Genomic DNA, 6,000 nt, shown 5'->3' with positions numbered 1-6,000 from the left:
TCACAATATAAAATGCCTCTAAGCAAATAGCCTGGAGTGTCTACTTTCCAAAATGGGGTCATTTGAGGGGGGTTTTGAACTGTCCTGGCATTTTATGCACAACATTTAAAAGCTTATGTCACACATCACCTACTCTTCTAACCACTTGAAGACAAAGCCCTTTCTGACACTTTTTGTTTACATGAAAAAATTATTTTTTTTTGCAAGAAAATTACTTTGAACCCCCAAACATTATATATATTTTTTTAAAGCAAATGCCCTACAGATTAAAATGGTGGGTGTTTCATTTTTTTTTTTCACACAGTATTTGTGCAGCGATTTTTCAAACGCATTTTTGGGGGAAAAAAACACACTTTTTAAAATTTTATTGCACTAAAACACACTATATTGCCCAAATGTTTGATGTAATAAAAAAGATGATCTTAGGCCAAGTACATGGATACCAAACATGACATGCTTTAAAATTGCGCACAAACGTGCAGTGGCGACAAACTAAATACATTTTATAAAAGCCTTTACAGGTTACCACTTTAGATTTACAGAGGAGGTCTACCGCTAAAATTACTGCCCTCAATCTGACCTTCGCGGTGATACCTCACATGCATGGTGCAATTGCTGTTTACATTTGACGCCAGACTGACGCTTTTTTAATCATTTTTATTGTTATCTCAGGGAATGTAAATATCCCCTATGATAGCAATAGGTAGTGACAGGTACTCTTTTTTGAAAAAATTGGGGTCTATTAGACCCTAGATCTCTCCTCTGCCCTCAAAGCATCTGACCACACCAAGATCGGTGTGATAAAATGCTTTCCCAATTTCCCAATGGCGCTGTTTACATCTGGCGAAATCTAAGTCATGAAATGCTTGTAGCTTCCGGTTTCTTAGGCCATAGAGATGTTTGGAGCCACTCTGGTCTCTGATCAGCTCTATGGTCAGCTGGCTGAATCATCGGCTGCATTCTCAGGTTCCCTGTTGGGACAGGAGAGCCAGAGAAAAACATGGTAGATGGGGGGGGGCATTCCCTCCCACTGCTTGTAAAAGCAGTCTAGAGGCTAATTAGCCACTAGGATTGCTTTTACATGAAAGCCAACCGCTGGCTGAAAAGAATGATACCAAGATGATACCTAAACCTGCAGGCATCATTCTGGTATAACCACTCAAAGTCCAGCAACATACGAGGACGTTGCTGGTCCTTGTTGGGCATATATTGTAATTTTTTTTTTTTTCATGCAGCCTGATCGGTGGGTATGCCCACCATTAGAATACCTCCCTTCATCCACCCACTTCTAATGATGGGCATACATGCACCATTTATATATGCTGAAGCATGGGGGCATCCGCCCCAAAAGTTAGGAGCAAATCGCTCCTCCGCCCCTGCTGCCCCCATGCTTCAGCATATATCACCTCCGCTGGAGTCACGGCTTTATATATCGTGGGAGCAAACGCTGTTGCTGTCAAGATAAATAAATCCACGCTGCAGCTGAATGGCATATCTGAAGACAAAAAAATGGTTAGCAATAAAACACAGTAAACAGTAAAGTATAAAAAATTGCATACCTGAAAAGCAAACATGATAAAACATAACAATAAAACATTGCAGAATAGAATACAGTAAAAAAGACCAGAACAATAGAGAGAGAATAGAGAGAGAGAACAATAAAACAACAACTATTTTTGTTTTATTTTATATATTTTTTTGTTTTTTACACTTTTTTTTTGTAACTGTAACTTTTATAACAGTAACCGGTTCCAGGTTCGGGTCTCTCAAAATGTGATGGCATCTTGGGAGACCCTGTGAAAGTGTGCCTAGTCTGTGAAATGCTGTACCCTACGCTAATATTCAACTAGTGTATGGTAGTGTTCAAAACATTCACCAATGCAAAGACCAGGATTGTCAGGACAGGAGGGACAATAATAGTGGGTGTCACGCCTATATCCGCGCTTGCTGCAGACACATCTTTTTTGGGGGGGTTCGTTGGGTAGGGGTACTCGGGAGGACATAAAGAAAATGCCTCTCATGCAGCCGACTGCATTTGGTTGGGGATGTGAATGGGGGAAGTACGGGTGCTGCAGAAGTGGTGGGTTCCCAATTAGAATTGGTGAATGCAGCAGGAAGGGCATTATGGGCACAATGGGCCTGTGTTTGTCTTCTTCTTGGTGGCAGCAGGACACTACTTGTGCTTGCCACCTCACCAGCTTGAACTGCACTTATGGGACTCGCCACGTCACCAAGTGTTACTGCAGTGCTGGTTTGACTACGACCGGGGTGTTCTAGGCCGCTGGTGCTTGCCAGTTCACCAAAACGCTACCAAAAAACTGTTAGCGATCACAGGGATCAGGCCTGACTCTGCGAATGCTGCAGTTATGCAGACTCTCTGGCTAAGTCTGGCCACCCACCTAAAGTCTAAAATACAGCAGGAAGAGACTGTTCAAAATTAACGTGGCATGTCGAGTTGACAGGAGGCACCACCAGTACAGACCAGCGAGCTCTAACATCAGACACCATGGAGGAATCGTTTCTCATAGACTGTTCAGTGTCGGACAAAGAAGAATAGTCTTCACAGAGGACGGTAAATTGTGCAAGTTTCCTTTTCGGCTGGGTGGACGTCTGCATTTTTACAGCATTTCAGGTCTTTTCATGAAGAGAGATTGGTGTGCTACAACACATAACTATGACAGAGACAAAGAGTGGGGATATTGTATCACCAAGACCAGTTTGGAACTAGCGCCTATGTTCTCTTTCACCATGCACACCTGTGGTTGAGCCTATCGTGTATGAGGAGGGCTGGAAACACTAGGAACCTTCCAGAGGAGGTCTTGAAACAACCATCTCTAAAATAGCCCAGCAGCTGTCCTGTTGGCCATACTCTGCAGGAGTTATTATATGCCAGCTTCCCCTGATCCTCTGTAGCGGGGGATCATGGGGTTCCGGTAAGCAGTTACCCCTTCTGTATTGGTGGCGGACTTATTCTTTTCAAGATCTATTTGGCACAAGTCACTTTATTCATTGGGACTTTTTATGTATGAGGAACATATTCCTTGATTTTCCTCTTTAATATATATTAGATTTACATTAGTTTTGTCACGTCACAATTTTTTGTGGTTCAGCACTACTATACATGAGTGAAGTGAGTCGTCTAGAGTCATCACTGTATTCATCACGTTTGTTTATATCAATTTGATTCACTTCACATTTATTATTTAATTAGCGCGATTCTATTGTTTTTTTCTGATCACAGGGATCAGGCCTGACTCTGCGAACGCTGCAGTTATGTGTTTAGTAAGTGACAGCGATTGATCGATACTGCACTTGGGTGGGGTGGGCTGGGCGGAGGGGCAAAACGCAGATGCTAGCAGGTATCTGGGCTGATCCCGCTAACACTGCGTTTTTGGGAACCCTAAACTGCTGGGGATGCTAGTATAGATCTGATCGAATCAGATATTGATCCGTTCAGATACTATACCACTAAAGGAGGTGTACGGTGCGTGCGTGGGTGTTAGCGCTACTGGTACTAACCTGACGCTGCCTGGGGCTGGTGCTTGCCAGTTCACCAAAACGCTACCAAAAAAACTGTTAGCAATCGCAGGGATCAGGCCTGACTCTGCAAACGCTGCAGTTATGTGTGTTTAGTGTTTTGTAAGTGACAGTGATCGATCGATACTGCACGTGGGTGGGCTGGGCTGGGCGGAGGGGCAAAACGCAGGTGCTAGCAGGTATCTGGGCTGATCCCGCTAACACTGCGTTTCTGGGAACCCTAAACTGCTGGGGATGCTAGTACAGATCTGATCAGATCAGATATTGATCCGTTCAGATACTATACCACTAAGGGAGGTGTATGCTGCGTGCGTGGGTGTTAGCGGTACTGGCGCTAACCTGGCGCGACGCAGACCCTAAAACCTAAGTTATATCACCGCCGGGGGGGATCAGGGGGCTAAACCTTTATTAGGTAATAAACGGCGGGTGCCCTGACACTATAAAAAATAAACTAACTAGCCAGCGTCACCCGTAACACTTATACGGTGATCACTGGTGAAAGGGTTAACTAGGGGGCAATCAAGGGGTTAAAACCTTTATTAGGTAGTATATGGGGGTCCCTGACACTATAAAACGCTGACGGCGAACCTATATATTTACCTCCCTAACTAGCGTCACCAGTGACAATAATACAGCGATCAGAAAAACGATCGCTTAGTGACACTGGCGACGGGGGGGTGATCAAGGGGTTAAAACTTTATTGGGGGGGGGTTAAGGGGGTATCCTATACCTAAAGGGGGCTAACACTAACTGCCCTACCACTTATAACTGTCACAAACTGACACCAATGCAGTAATCAGAAAAAAAAAAAACTGCTTGGTGTCACTGTGATGGGGGGGGGGGGGGGGGTAATTAGGGGGTGATCAGGGGGTGATGGGGGGTCTAATTGTGCCTGGTGTGTTTTACTGTATGTGTGTGTGTTGTGCACTCAAATCGATGTCTTCTCTCCTCGGCGCCGGAACGAAAATACCGAGCCGAGGAGCGATGACATCACTTCCTCTGCCGCTGTTTACTATACAGCAGCAGAGGAAGATTGCCATTGGCTGGGAGCGATCGCGAGGGGGTGGCCACGAATGGATGGCCTCCCCTCAGCACGGATCGCTCGGGGACAGAAGCCGACCGCGTTACTTTGGCTGCCAGTGCCATTCTGCCGCAGTATATCTGCGTGAGGCGGTCGGCAAGTGGTTAAGTTATTTCTCACATGCAGCCACATGTGTGAGACTTTTTTTTACAGCCTAGCTACATAGAGAGGCCCAAAATTCAAGGAGCACCCTCAGGTGGCTGTGACGGGAACACTGCTGATGGGTGGCAGTGATGGCGGGTCTGTGGCGGATTAGGCTGCACTGATGGATGTGGTGGCAGGAACATTGATTAGGCTGCACTAATGGCTTCAGTGACAGGTACACGGATACGCTGCAGTGAAGGCTGCGGTGACAGGTACACTGATTAGGCTGCACTGATGGATGCGGTGATGGGTGAACTGATAGGCTGCACTGATTGCTGCGGTGATGGGTACACGGATAGGCTGCACTGATGACTGTGGCAACAGGTACACGGATAGGCTGCACTAATACACTGTACACTTTATTCCAGTGCAATCACCCCAGTATACAAGTGGTTATTGTGGTAACTCACTGTTTCTGGGTTCTCCTCCTCACACAGCGAGTTACTGTACAGGTCTTTGTCGACAATCATGATGGGCTGTGATTGAACACAGCGATCATGTGCTAAAGAGCCAACGTCCATGTCACCCTGATTGGTGATGCGAGGGACACAGCTCACAATCGGTTGCCGCTCTGCTTGCCCCCCGGGGCGCGCATGAGCGACAAGACTGGGAGGATGTCATATGATGTCTACCTGGAAGGACGAAAGGCCCCCCCAGTTCTCAATCTGCTATAGGTTGGGCGGGAAGATGTTAAGAATTAGACGAGAGGATCAGCTACAGGAGCAGAACGCTTTTTAGTAAACACCTCTTTCACTGGATAGAGTACAGCAAAGAATTTTGGAGGAGTGAACATTTTTTCAGGGGCGATCCATTTCTCATAGATTGCACATTCTATTTGTTGATCAAGAGCTAATGTATTTATGGATTTTGCAGGTCTATTTGTACCCAAGATAGAGAATCAAGTTGTACAATGCCTAGGCTTATCCACATTCACAAGCATGCTGCGTAAAGCTCCCACTTCAGGTGTAAAAGTGTGGGAGAGAAACGTCTTCTGCAGTCTCCTCTAACACTGCCTCTATATCCTCCCCATTCCCTTCTCTCTCTGCCTGGTCTAGGGTGGACATATCCCAATCCAACTCAGATAGAAACAGAGGAGCATGGCATTTTGTAGCCCTGGACAGAGATAGCTGTATTAATGTGGCTTTTGTCAGGTAGGCTGCTTGATGCATGCCTGAAATAGAACTAGAATTGGATGCAGAGATCAGTTTTAAAAAGCGTTTCCTCTTCTAGTGCAAGAG

This window comes from Aquarana catesbeiana, linkage group LG05, assembly GCF_042186555.1.
Source record: "Aquarana catesbeiana isolate 2022-GZ linkage group LG05, ASM4218655v1, whole genome shotgun sequence".
In the NCBI taxonomy this organism is placed as follows: domain Eukaryota; kingdom Metazoa; phylum Chordata; class Amphibia; order Anura; family Ranidae; genus Aquarana; species Aquarana catesbeiana.
This window is presented reverse-complemented; position numbering follows the sequence as displayed.